This window comes from Lithobates pipiens, unplaced genomic scaffold, assembly GCF_037356315.1.
Source record: "Lithobates pipiens isolate NorthernLeopardFrog02 unplaced genomic scaffold, aLitPip1_a1.2 Scaffold_19, whole genome shotgun sequence".
Taxonomy (NCBI): Eukaryota; Metazoa; Chordata; class Amphibia; order Anura; family Ranidae; genus Lithobates; species Lithobates pipiens.
In genome coordinates, this window is record NW_027507764.1 from 4,129,749 (window position 1) to 4,144,734 (window position 14,986).

At 45.7% G+C, this 14,986-nt stretch overlaps 1 protein-coding gene across 1 annotated transcript in view; it reads right to left on the reverse strand.

The window, feature by feature from the left end:
* ADGRB1 (adhesion G protein-coupled receptor B1) overlaps nt 1-14,986 on the reverse strand; it is an 819,205-nt gene that overhangs the window by 196,861 nt on the left and 607,358 nt on the right.

The window sequence follows — 14,986 nt, forward strand, 5'->3', positions numbered from 1 at the left end:
ATCACTAGAGAGCGGTGACATCACTGAGAATGCAGCCTATCCAATCACTAGAGAGCGGTGACATCACTGAGAATGCAGCCTATCCAATCACTAGAGAGCAGTGACATCACTGAGAATGCAGCCTATCCAATCAGTAGAGAGCGGTGACATCACTGAGAATGCGGCCTATCCGTTCACTAGAGAGCGGTGACATCACTGAGAATGCAGCCTATCCAATCACTAGAGAGCAGTGACATCACTGAGAATGCAGCCTATCCAATCACTAGAGAGCGGTGACATCACTGAGAATGCGGCCTATCCGTTCACTAGAGAGCGGTGACATCACTGAGAATGCAGCCTATCCAATCACTAGAGAGCGGTGACATCACTGAGAATGCAGCCTATCCAATCACTAGAGAGAGGTGACATCACTGAGAATGCAGCCTATCCAATCACTAGAGAGAGGTGACATCACTGAGAATGCAGCCTATCCAATCACTAGAGAGCGGTGACATCACTGAGAATGCAGCCTATCCAATCACTAGAGAGCGGTGACATCACTGAGAATGCAGCCTATCCAATCACTAGAGAGAGGTGACATCACTGAGAATGCAGCCTATCCAATCACTAGAGAGAGGTGACATCACTGAGAATGCAGCCTATCCAATCAGTAGAGAGTGGTGACATCACTGAGAATGCGGCCTATCTGTTCACTAGAGAGCGGTGACATCACTGAGAATGCAGCCTATCCAATCACTAGAGAGCAGTGACATCACTGAGAATGCAGCCTATCCAATCACTAGAGAGCGGTGACATCACTGAGAATGCAGCCTATCCAATCACTAGAAAGCGGTGACATCACTGAGAATGCGGCCTAACCGTTCACTAGAGAGCGGTGACATCACTAAGAATGCAGCCTATCCAATCACTAGAGAGCGGTGACATCACTGAGAATGCAGCCTATCCATTCACTAGAGACCGGTGACATCACTAAGAATGCAGCCTATCCAATCACTAGAGAGCGGTGACATCACTGAGAATGCAGCCTATCCAATCAGTAGAGAGCGGTGACATCACTGAGAATGCAGCCTATCCAATCAGTAGAGAGTGGTGACATCACTGAGAATGCGGCCTATCTGTTCACTAGAGAGCGGTGACATCACTGAGAATGCAGCCTATCCAATCACTAGAGAGCAGTGACATCACTGAGAATGCAGCCTATCCAATCACTAGAGAGCGGTGACATCACTGAGAATGCAGCCTATCCAATCACTAGAAAGCGGTGACATCACTGAGAATGCGGCCTAACCGTTCACTAGAGAGCGGTGACATCACTAAGAATGCAGCCTATCCAATCACTAGAGAGCGGTGACATCACTGAGAATGCAGCCTATCCATTCAGATTCTGAAGTACAATGTCCTCTTTGCGGACGGCTTTTCCGTCTTGCTCCTCCCGGTACTGCTGAGCTCAGTGGGGACAACCTTGATCATCTATGGCCCAACCATGCTGGGAAATAGGCGTGTCTGCATCTGGGGTACAAAAGGTAAGTGACCATTTCACTATCTGGGTGAAGGGGTGGGACTTGGGTCTTTGATTCTATATTTCTATTACTAAAAAATACAGACACAAAAATATCAATGCCACCACAAGATGAAGTCCTGCAGATCAGTTTTCTGTGGTGACAACAGAAAACTTCACACAACTATTCTTAGACTGAGGAACTGACATCACGCTGACATCACGCTGACATCACGCTGACATCACGCTGACATCACATCTTTCTAGACGTTATTTTGCACCTTCGGATGATATAAATAGCCAAGTCACTGCAAGTGGATGTTAAATAAAAGATACCTACGAGGTATTAGAGGATCCCTATTAAACGTTGGCACCTGACCATCACACCTATATGAGCGTCTCATTCTAAAACCTCGACCATGGGGTGGATATTATGGATTATGGAGTTCCTCCATGGCCATTAATATGGAGTTGCCCCCCTTTGTAGCTATAACATCTTCCACTCTTCTGAGAAGGCTTCCCACAAGATTTGGAGGGGGGTCTGTGGAAATTTGTGCCCAGGTAAGGTACTGATGTTGGGTGAGAAGACCTGGCTCACCATTGGTGTTCCAATTCATCCCAAAGGTGTTCAGTAGGGTTGAGATTGTGGAGATAGATGAGGAGCACCATGAATGAATAGAAATTCTTGGAAACTTCAGTTGGTTTAGGAACTATGATCACCTAATTGGTATATGGCATAAGCAAGGCCAACGCGTTTCTAGGGATTGGGTCTACTCCTTCTTCAGGGCTTTGGTAGTCTTAGATCTGTTTGTCGTGGGGGACTGCATTCTGTGTACTGTTATGATATCAGTGTTCTGAAGAATCTGTTGTACCCACAGCTATACAATCCCCCGCTCCTCTGGGAAGAATTTCCACAAGACTTTGGAGGGTGTCTGTGGAAATTTGTGCCCAGGTCAGGTACTGATGATGGATGAGAAGACCTGGATCACAATCGGCATTCTAATTAATCCCAAAGGTGTTCAGTAGGGTTGAGGTCGGGGCTCTGTGCAGGACACGCAAGTTCCTCCACACCAGACTGGTCAAGCCATGTCTTTATGGAGATGTTGGTTGGAAAGACCTGGCTCATTCCAGTTCATCCCAAAGGTGTTCAGTAGGGTTGAGGTCAGGGCTCTGTGCAGGGCACGCAAGTTCTTCCACACAAGACTGATCAAGCCATGTCTTTATGGAGACGTTGGTTGAGAAGACCTGGCTCATTCCAGTTCATCCCAAAGGTGTTCAGTAGGGTTGAGGTCAGGGCTCTGTGCAGGACACGCAAGTTCCTCCACACCAGACTGGTCAAACCATGTCTTTATGGAGACGTTGGTTGGAAAGACCTGGCTCATTCCAGTTCATCCCAAAGGTGTTCAGTAGGGTTGAGGTCGGGGCTCTGTGCAGGGCACACAAGTTCCTCCACACCAAACTGGTCAAACCATGTCTTTATGGATCTGCCTTAATGGGCCTGACCATCAAACCTCTGTAAGCCTGTAGGCCATTAAAAAACTTTGACCATTGATATGGCTTTTCACCAACCCCCCATGGCCATTAATATGCTTTAATATCTTCCACTCTTCTGGGAAGGCTTTCCACAAGATATTGTAAGGTGTCTGCGGGGAATGTGTGCCCATTTGTGAGATCAGGTACTGATGTTGGATGGGAAGACCCAGCTCACCATCTGCATTCCAGTTCATCCCAAAGGAGCACTTGAGTTCCTCCACACCAAACTAGTCACACCATGTCTTTATGGAGTTGGTGTACACAGGAGACAGTCATGCTAGAGCAGAAAAGGGTCTTCACCAAACTGTTACCACAAGGTTGGAAGAGCGCAATTGTCTACAATGTCTTTGTATGATGGAGTATTACCAGGACCCCTCACTGGAGACACTTGAACTCCATCACTTGGAGGTCTGCATACTTTTGGCCATATAGTACATGCGATGGTCAGGTGTCTACAAACTTTTCACCATAGAGTGTAGTAGTGGTATTAGAGTAGCGCCGGTACTCCTAATGAGTACGCGCTATGTGTTTAGATTTAGTTTTTGCTCAAAACTGTAGTGAGTTTTGGGGTTAATTGTGCTAAATTGTACTTTGGCATCAGTTTGGCTGGGCTGTACAGAAGTTCTGCCTGGTCATAGTTGGCGTTGTACACCTGTGAGAGGCATTAGAACGCAGTCTGGTTGGACGCATTGGGTACCAATCTCTATCTCTGAGCCAATCAGTGGGCGCGTTTTTCTCACTGTGTATTCCGGGAAAGGATACTTAAGGTGCCGAAGTCACGTGGTTCTGGGTTCCGGTCCAGAAGTTGTTGCTGACTCCATGGTCTTGGTCCTCCTGACCAGCCCCCAGGGGCCCTCACGGCCTGGGGTGCGGATCCGTCCGTTTCCGAGCCTCGGAAATCTAAAACTATCAGTCTCTTTCTTTGCAGCCTCAGTTGCAATGGTGAATGAATTGGAAGAGCTCTGGAGCTTCTTGCTCATTCACAAACTGAAGCATAGTAAACACAGTAATGAATGGACACAGAAGTGCTTGCTCTGTACAGATCACACTCTGTGTTCATTCAGGAAAGGAAGGGGCCAATAAATTGTATATTTACTGGCCCCTTCCCCCGCTCTCCATCCTCAAACCTGTGCTCCCGCAGCAGCTTCCGGCAGGAGAGGAGAGGAGGGAAGCCGGAGGCACTGCGAGGAAAAGGGGCACATGGGGGGGGGGCCCGGACAGCAGATGGAAGGGGTTGCATGTGCTAGAACCACTCCCCTGCAGTGCAGCCGAAAGGAGAAGCTGGCAGAGTTGCAGGGGAAGGCAGAAGAGGATTTGTGTCTGCAATAAGAGAGTACAGCCGGCCCTCCTGCTCAGCGGGTACCTGGGCCCCCCTTTTAAACTGACGGGACCTGGGCCCAGAACAGGAGGGCTGGCTGTGCTGCCCCATCAGCGGGCCCTGAGTGTGGGATCAATGAGGTAATTCACCGCTTTGGCTTTTTTTTTTATTATTTATTTCATTATTTTTCTTTTATTTATTTATTGCTGTGATGAGGAATGTAAACATACCTTGTGGCAGCAATAGGCAGTGATAGCTACTCTTTAGGGAGAGATCTGGGGTCTACGAGACCCCTGATGTCTCCTCTGCCCTTAAAAGCATCTGATCCCACCAAGACATGTGTGATCAGATACTTTCCAAATGTAAAAATGGCGCTGCTTACATCCGGGAGACCGGAAATGACGAAAATATATATGTTTCCTATACCATAGAGCTCATTGGAAGACCTTTCCGATCCTCGACGAGCTCTATGGTAAGTCGGTGAGACAGTAGAACCTGGAGAAGCACCGGAGAGCTCATTGTGAGACTTTTTCAATCCTCAACGACCTCTATGGTGTAACCTGGAGAAGCACCGGAGAGCTGATTGGGGGACCTTCCGGTCCTCAAGAGCTCTATGGTAAGTTGGTGGGACAGTAAAACCTGGAGAAGCACCGGAGAGCTCATTGTGAGACTTTTTCAATCCTCAACGACCTCTATGGTAAGTCGGTGGGACAGTATAACCTGGAGAAGCACCGGAGAGCTCATTGGGGGACCTTCCGTTCCTCAAGAGCTCTATGGTAAGTCGGTGGGACAGTATAACCTGGAGAAGCACCGGAGAGCTCATTGGGGGACCTTCCGTTCCTCAAGAGCTCTATGGTAAGTCGGTGGGACAGTATAACCTGGAGAAGCACCGGAGAGCTGATTGGGGGACCTTCCGGTCCTCAAGAGCTCTATGGTAAGTCAGTGGGACAGTAGAACCTGGAGAAGCACCGGAGAGCTCATTGTGAGACTTTTTCAATCCTCAACGACCTCTATGGTAAGTCGGTGGGACAGTATAACCTGGAGAAGCACCGGAGAGCTCATTGGGGGACCTTCCGCTCCTCAAGAGCTCTATGGTAAGTCGGTGGGACAGTAGAACCTGGAGAAGCACCGGAGAGCTCATTGTGAGACTTTTTCAATCCTCGACGAGCTCTATGGTAATTCGGTGGGACAGTATAACCTGGAGAAGCACCGGAGAGCTCATTGGGGGACCTTCCAGTCCTCAAGAGCTCTATGGTAAGCCAGTGGGACAGTAGAAGCTAGAGAGGCACCAACGATCCCTCCCGCCTCCTAAAAAACCAATTAGCTGCCAGGATGGCTTTTATATAAAAGTCAGTCAGCTGCCGGCAGAAAAAAAACAATACAGCTGCAGGCATCAAACAATGTAGCTGCAGGCATCATCCCGGTATACCTACTTGATTTCAAATGTTGTACAAGTACATGATTTGGCCGTAATGTATAGAGAGCAACTGTTTCCTTATCATTTGGTAATCTCTACCTTTTATCATGAAAATATGTCCTTATTAGCCTTAATCAATGACTTTGTTGGGGCTGAGATGATTAACTCTTGGATATGTATGGAGGACTGCCTGGAACAGAAGTCTATCTCACTTAAAGGAATTTTTGAAACCTTTATTGGTTAAAAGCATCCAATAGAGACAACGCGTTTCAGGGGAACAAAAACCCTCCACCTTCTTCATGGCCTCAGGGCTTGAGCAGTCAATGTTAATAAAACCAGGACAAAATGCACTAAGTGACCCATGACAAGGCTTGATGAAGTCTAGGCGCTCCTGATGCCTCAAAAGCCAGTCAGCTGAGTTTGCAGGAGGCTTTTCCCCTCTGAAACAAGTTGGAAGTATCAGATTCTCTTAACTATCAAAGTCCTTCAAGTGAAATTAACTTTTATACCAGGCGCTTATCCTTACACATCCAAAAATTCACCACCCCGTGACCATTCACTATAAGAAAGGTAGCAGCCTAGGACCAGAACACATTTCCGACAAAATTTCCTCAGTCTCCCCTCCCCCCAAAGATCAGACTGTAACATTGTAACTCTGTAGCAATTCATAAGCAGCGATGAGCTTGGGTTCTGTCCAAACTCATATTTATCTGAACCTGGAAGGCAACATTCCCCACTCTGCAACTGATGTACACAAAGGGGTGGGATACCCATGACACCATTGACCTAATATGGGCATGTGGACAGATTAGGTCAAGATCATTGACCTAATAAAGCAATGTGGTCATATTAGCTCAATAATGTCATGGCTTCCCTTTATACACATGCAGCTGAGGGATGGGATACTCATGACATCATTGAACTTATATGGGTACATGGCCATATCAGGTCAATGACATATGGGTACATGGCCAGATTAGGTCGAGGTTATTGACCTTTTAGAGCCATGTGGCCATATTAGGGTCAATAATGTCATGGCATCCCTTTGTATACATGCAGCTAAGGGGCGGGATACTCACCACATCCTTGACCTAATATGGGCACATGGCCAGATTAGGTCAAGGTTATTGACCTTTTAGAGCCATGTGGTCATATTGGGTCAATAATGTCATGGCATCCCTTTGTATACATGCAGCTAAGGGGCGGGATACTCACCACATCCTTGACGTAATATGGGTACATGGCCAGATTAGGTCAAGTTTATTGACCTTTTAGAGCCATGTGGTCATATTGGGTCAATAATGTCATGGCATCCCTTTGTATACATGCAGCTAAGGGGTGGGATACTCACCACATCCTTGACCTAATATGGGTACATGGCCAGATTAGGTGAAGGTTATTGACCTTTTAGAGCCATGTGGTCATATTGGGTCAATAATGTCATGGCATCCCTTTGTATACATGCAGCTAAGGGGTGGGATACTCACCACATCCTTGACCTAATAAGGGCACATGGCCAGATTAGGTGAAGGTTATTGACCTTTTAGAGCCATGTGGTCATATTGGGTCAATAATGTCATGGCATCCCTTTGTATACATGCAGCTAAGGGGTGGGATACTCACCACATCCTTGACCTAATATGGGCACATGGCCAGATTAGGTCAAGGTTATTGACCTTTTAGAGCCATGTGGTCATATTGGGTCAATAATGTCATGGCATCCCTTTGTATACATGCAGCTAAGGGGTGGGATACTCACCACATCCTTGACCTAATATGGGCACATGGCCAGATTAGGTCAAGGTTATTGACCTTTTAGAGCCATGTGGTCATATTGGGTCAATAATGTCATGGCATCCCTTTGTATAAATGCAGCTAAGGGGTGGGATACTCACCACATCCTTGACCTAATATGGGTACAAGGCCAGATTAGGTCAAGGTCATTGACCCTTTAGAGCCATGTGGTCATATTGGGTCAATAATGTCATGGCATCCCTTTGTATACATGCAGCTAAGGGGTGGGATACTCACCACATCCTTGACGTAATATGGATACATGGCCAGATTAGGTCAAGGTTATTGACCTTTTAGAGCCTGTGGTCCTATTGGGTCAATAATGTCATGGCATTCCTTTGTATACATGCAGCTAAGGCAGTGTTTCTCAAATCCAGTCCTCAGGCCCCCCCAACAGGTCATGTTTTCAGGATTTCCCTCAGATGAAACGGCTGTGGTAATTGCTAAGGCAGTGAAACTGATCAAATCACCTGTGAAAAATTATGGAAAACCTGAAAACATGACCTGTTGGGGGGGCCTGAGGACTGGATTTGAGAAACACTGAGCTAAGGGGTGGGATACTCACCACATCCTTGACCTAATATGAGTACATGGCCAGATTAGGTCAACCACATTGACATAATAAGAGCACATGGCCATATGAGGCCAAGACCATTGACTTAATAGAGCCATGTAGTCATATTAGGGCAATAATGTCATGGCATCCTTTTGTATACATGCAGCTAAGGGGTGGGATACTCATGACATCTTTGACCTAATGTGGGCACATGGCTAGATTAGGTCAAGGTCATTGACCTACTAGAGCCATATGGTCATATTAGGTCAATAATGTCATCCCTTTGTATACATATACATATCAGGTCAATGACATATGAGCACATGGCCAGATTAGGTCAAAGTTATTGACCTTTTAGAGCCATGTGGTCATATTGGGTCAAAATTATCATGGGATCCCTTTGTATACATGCAGCTAAGGGGTAGGATACCCATGACACCATTGACCTAATATGGGCACATGACTAGATGAGATCAAGTCCATTGACTTAATAGAGCCATTTGGTCATATTAGGGCATAAAATGTCTTGGCATCCCATTTGTATACTTGCAGCTGCAGGGGTGACGAATCAACCACCTGCGACTCATTGGTCCACCAACCCTGTTCAAACCAAACCCAAGCTCATCCCTAGTCACAAGGTGAGAGGCTGAAGCACGCACTTACTTTAATATAATATTTCTGATGCTTGGTCTACCTAAAGCGAATCTGTACTATGACCATGCTGGCCAAAAGAACAGGTCCACTTTATCACAGACCTTTAGAAACACATAATCCCACGTACACACGATCGAATTGTCTGGCGGACCACAGTACGCCGGAAAATTTGATCGTGTGTGGGCTCCAGCAGACTTTTTCATCGTAAAAGTCCGGCGGACTTAGAAAGTAGTTTTGACTCAAAATTTGTCCGCCGGACTTGGCTTTCAGCAGACAATCCGCTCGTCGGTGTGCTAGTCCGGCGGACTAAGAATGACGCATGCTCTGAAGCAAGTACGAGAAGGAAGCTATTGGCTACTGGCTATTGGACTTCCTTTTCCTAGTCCCGTCGTACGTGATGCACGTCATCGCGTTAGAAATCGCCGGACTTTCGGAGCGTCCGTGTGTGTGGCCAAGTCCATTCCTTGTAAAGTCCGGCGGATTGTTTGCCGGACCAATTCCGCCGGACAATTCAATCGTGTGTACGTGGCATAAGCGTACTTTCATTTCCTTTCCGATGTCGAACCATTCATCCAAAAGAAAAGCCTGCATAACCTACAAGTTGCCGGAGTCATGTCATACACAAGGCTATGGACTCCACTACGACCACACAGATTGGCTCATTGTTGTCACATGGGAGTTAAACGTATCATATGCTCCTCTATACCTGGGAATTATCTTTGTCTCCAGGCGCTTTATCAGAATGACTAGAGAACAAAGTATATTCTGAGAATGAGCCAAGTACAGGTTGGCTTTGAGCCCCTTTTGGAGGCCGTAACTGACATTTAAAGAGGAAGTAAACCCTGATGGGTGTTACTTCCTCTTTCATTCCCTGCAAAGGCAAAGCATAATGGACTACTATGCATCGCATCGCATCGCATAGTAGTCCATTATGTGTCACTTACCTGACACAGGAGCCAGCGAAGTCACCGCTGTCCCCTGTAGTCCGCCGCATCCATCTTCTCGGTGGGTCTCGCAGCTCCGCCGCTGTCATTCGGCGAAGCCGCGATGACGTCACTCCCGCGCATGCGCCCGGGAGCCGACACGCGCGGCAGCTCCGTTATTGATAATGCTGCGCTCAGTGCGCCTGCGCGCCGCTGTCTACGGCGCATGCACCGTAGACAGCGGTGCCTGTTTTCGGGCAAAATATCTCCTAAACCATATAGGTTTAGGAGATATTTCTTGGACCTACAGGTAAGCCTTAATCTAGGCCTTAATCTAGGCTTACCTGTAGGTCAAAGTGGTTTGTAAGGGTTTACAACCACTTTAAGCCTCTGTGTACTTGACGGAGAACCTGTCATGCTGCACCAATTGGTAGGCCGCGTACACACGGGCGGATTGTCTGCCCAACTAAGTTCGTCAGACAATCTGACAGACAGTCCGTCCAAATTTTGAATGAACGGACTTGACCACACACGATGAACAGACAGTCCGCTGAAAGCTTGCGCGATGACGTGTACAGCACGTACGACGGGACTAGAAAAACGACGTCCAATACACTGCAATGCAACCTTCGGCCGTGTAAATCCTTTCTGAGCATGCGCCATACTTAGTCCGTCCAACTTGCCTACACACGAGCGGACTGTCCGCTGAAAGTAAGTTTGGACGGACAAAACCAAGTTTGGATGGACAAAATTACGGAAATTCCGAAAGACTTTGTCCGTCAGACTGTCCGCTGAAAAAGTCCGCTGAAGCCCACACACGAGCGGATTGTCCGCTGAAACACGGTTCAGCGGACTAAGTTGGGCAGACAATCTGCCCGTGTGTACGCGGCCGTAAAATAAAGACAAAACAGCTGCAAACCAGAAGCAAATCGAGTCATCCAACACTCAACCTGCTTAGCCAACCTTGCAGGTTCAGACAATCTTCTTTAAACCCTCTGTGCAAGAATCACAAGTCCCAGCAGGTCCCAGCATGGCCAGTTGCCACTGTCTGGGACTTTTCAATCCTTCTTGCAGTCGGAATAAAGTGACTTCCCCCGGAACCTGGTTGTTTTTTTTTTTTTAATAGACCCACTCCACTTAAGTGTACTGCATCTTTAAACTCAAGTGCAGATGTTGTTTCCATGGCAACAGAGGGACCAACTATATTAGTGCATCTAATAATAGCTAGGCTTCATTTGAAAAGTGTTTCTCTTTGTGCCACCAAGGTGTGTTTACCTAGAAGATGTCAATTGCTGGGCAAAGCCTTCAACCCTTCGTGCTGATAACAGATGCATTTGTTTTATGTAGAAGGGGGAGATCAAGCCTCTACTCCACCCCCCCCCCCACTTTATTTTTTCCCCCACACACCACAGATGTTCGAAATTCCACACAAAGAAGTATAAACCATTTATTTCAGAAGCAAGCCGCACAGGCTGTGCGTTCCACATTGCGAGGAAAACACGTCCTGCATAGCAAAAAAGCCTCCCCGTGAAACTATTTACAGTGACCCTGCTGATGCAAGAACCATAAAACAAAGGCTGAATTAACACAAGAACAACTTCATTCATGGCAAAAAAGTAATAATAATGCACACGTGTTCTTCCGCAAGAGCACCAATCCGGGGATGCCAGATTCTCCAGGCCGCCTCCCAGGCCTTGGCTTGGCGTCAAAAAAAAAAAAAAAAAAAAACGTTTGACCAACAGAATTCAACTTTGCAGGCCTGTTGACAGCATCAAATAATCATGAAATTATGTTCTACGGTAACACGTGTCAATGTTTTCCAAGTGTTGTGACCACTCAAGAGGTCACCGATGATGACAGCTCAAAAGAGCACAACATTTTCGATAATAGATACAACTTGCACTTGCCATCTGAGTTAAAAAAAAATTTTTTTGAAAGTTATCATTACTCAAACCAAAGGCCCCGGGGGGGGGGGGGGGGGGGGGGGACTAAAGATAAGTGAAAAAATTGCCATTGAACCAATATTTACCAAAATTGTGCACCCCAGTAAATGATGACCACTCCTCAAACCAGAGGCCACAGGGGACTAGAGATAAGTGACAAAAAAAATTGGCATTGGAACAATATTTACCAAAATTTTGCACCCCAGTAAATGGTGGCCACTCCTCAAACCAGAGGCCACAGGGGACTATAGATAAGTGACAACAAAAATTGGCATTGGACCAATATTTACCAAAATTTTGAACCCCAGTAAATAGTCGCCACTCCTCAAACCCAAAGCCGCAGTGGGCTAAAGATTAGCCCACTGCGACCTAATTAGGGACTAAAACTTACCAACATTTTGTTTTGCACCCCAGTAGATGGTGGCCACTCTCCAAATCAGAGGCTACAACAGCAGGCTAGAGACAAGTGACCAGATAATTGACATTGGACCAAAATTTACAAATATATTTGCACCCCAATGTCAATGGTGGCCACTTCTCAAACCAGAGGCCGCAGTGGGCTAGTCCCCAAAACTTGGCAGTGGACCCAAAATTACCTAAATTTTGTAACCCCTGGCAGTGGCTCAGAGGGAAATAGACATTTCCTGTTACTTGTGGCTCCTTAAACCAGAGGCCCCAGGGGCTAGAGATAGGTGGCCAAATAATTGGCATTGGACCAAGCTTTATCTACATGTTGCACCCCAGTAAATGGTGGCCACTTCTCAAACCAGAGGCTACAGGGGGTTAGAGATAAGTGACAAAAATTGGCTTTGGATGAAATTTACTAAAATCTTGCACCCCAGTAAATGGTGGCCACTCCTCAAATCAGAGGCTGCAGGAAGCTAGAGATAAATAACCAAAAAATTGTCAGAGGACAAAACTTTACCCAAATTTTGTATCCCAATAAATGATGGCCACTCCTCAAACCAGAGGCTGTGGCAGGATAAAGATAATTGACAAAAAATTGGCTTTGGACGACATTTACCCAAATTTTGTAACCCTAGTAAATGGTGTCTCAGGGGGAATTTCCTGTTTCTTGTGGCTCCTCAAATCAGAGTTTGCAGGGGGCTAGAGATAAGTTCCCAAACAGTGGCAGTAGACCCAAATTTACCCAAATTTTGCAAACCCATTAAATGGGGGCGCAGTGGGAATTGTAAATTTCCTGTTTCTTGTGACTCCTCAAACCAGAAGCCCCATGGGGCTAGAAGTAGGTGACCAAATAATTGGCATTGGACCAAACTTTATCAAAATTTTACACCCCAGTAAAAGGTGGCCACTTTTCAAACCAGAGGCCGCAGTGGGCTAGAGATAAGTGACAAAAATTGGCTTTGGATGAAATTTACCAAAATTTTGTAACCCCAGTAAATGGTGGCTCAGTGGGAATTAAACATTTCCTGTTACTTGTGGCTCCTCAAACCAGAGGCTGCAGGGGTCTAGAGATAAGTTCCAAACTGTGGCAGTAGACTCAAATTTACCAGAGTTTTGCAAACCCAGTAATTGGTGGCGCAGCAGAAATTGGAAATTTCCTGTTTCTTGTGGCTCCTCAAACCAGAGGCCCCAGGGGCTAGAGATAGGTGACCAAATAATTTGCATTGGACCCAACGTTATCAACATTTTGCACCCCAGTAAAATCAGAGGCTGCACGAGGCTAGAAATAAGTGATCAAAAAATTGTCAGGGGACCAAACGTTACCCAAATTTTGTTATCCCAGTAAATGGTGGCCACTCCTCAAACCAGTGGCTGTGGTGGGATAGAGATAATTGACAAACAAATTGTCCTTGGACAAAATTTATGGTGGATAAATGGTGGACTCTCCTAAATCAAAGGCCGCAGAGGGCTGAGGTTAAGTTACCAAAACTTGCCTCTGGACAAAATTTACCAAAAATGTTGAACCCCAGTAAATGGTGGCCTCTTCTCAAACCAGAGCCTGCATGGATTAAAATGATGAAAACTTGCCTTTTAACAAAATTTACCAAAATGTTGCACCCCAGTAAATATCGGCCTCTTCTCAAACCAAAGGCCAGAAAGGGCTAAGATTAAGCGATTAAAACTTGCCTCTGGACAAAATTTACTAAAATTCTGCAATTCAGTAAATGGTGTCCTCTTCTCAAACCAGAGGCCGCATGGGTTAAATTGATGAAAACTTGGCTTTTGACAAAATTTACCAAAAAACTTTGAACCCCAGTAAATTGTGGCCTCTTCTCACACCAGAGCCTGCATGGATTAAAGTGATGAAAACTTGTCTTTTGACAAAATTTACCAAAAATTTTGAACCCCAGTAAATTGTGGCCTCTTCTCACACCAGAGCCCGCATGGATTAAAGTGATGAAAACTTGCCTTTTGACAAAATTTACCAAAGTGTTGATCAAAAATTTGTCAGAGGACCAAACATTACCCAAATTTTGTATCCCAGTAAATGGTGGCCACTCCTCAAACCAGAGGCTGTAATGGGATAGAGATAATTGACAAACATTTTACAAAAATTTTGCACCCCAGTAAATGGTGGCCTCTTCTCAAACCAGAGCCTGCATGGGTTAAAGTGATGAAAACTTGCCTTTTGACAAAATTTACCAAAATGTTGCACCCCAGTAAATATTGGCCCCTTCTCAAACCAAAGACAACATAGGGCTAAGATTAAGCGATTAAAACTTGCCTTTGGACAAAATTTACCAAAATTCTGCACTTCAGTAAATGGTGGCCTCTTCTCAAACCAGAACCTGCATGGGTTAAAGTGATGAAAACTTGCCTTTTTGACAAAATTTACCAAAATGTTGCACCCCAGTAAATATTGGCCCCCTTCTAAAACCAAAGGCCACATAGGGCTAATATTAAGTGATAAAAACTTGCCTTTGGACAAAATTTACCAAAATTCTGCACTTCAGTAAATGGTGGCCTCTTCTCAAACCAGAGGCCGCATGGGTTAAATTGATGAAAACTTGCCTTTTGACTTAATGTGCCAAAAATTTTAAACCCCAGTAAATGGTGGCCTCTTCTCAAACCAGAGGCCTGCATGGGTTAAGCGACCAAAACTTACCTTTTGACAAAATTTACCAAAATTTTGCAAACCCAGTAAATGGGCTCCTGCTTTCTTTTGGCAAGAATAAATTTGCAAGAAATTGACCAAAAAAAAATCACAAAAACAGAAGCGCAAAATGTGCAAAGCGTAAAAATGAGACAATGCAACAAACAGTGCAACAAATCATTACATAAGGCTTCACTATGCCGTAATGCATTAAGCTTTACTACGCTCCAGTATATAAAATACACAATAAAAACAAACCGCAGCGGCAACAAATCCATTTCAATTGCAA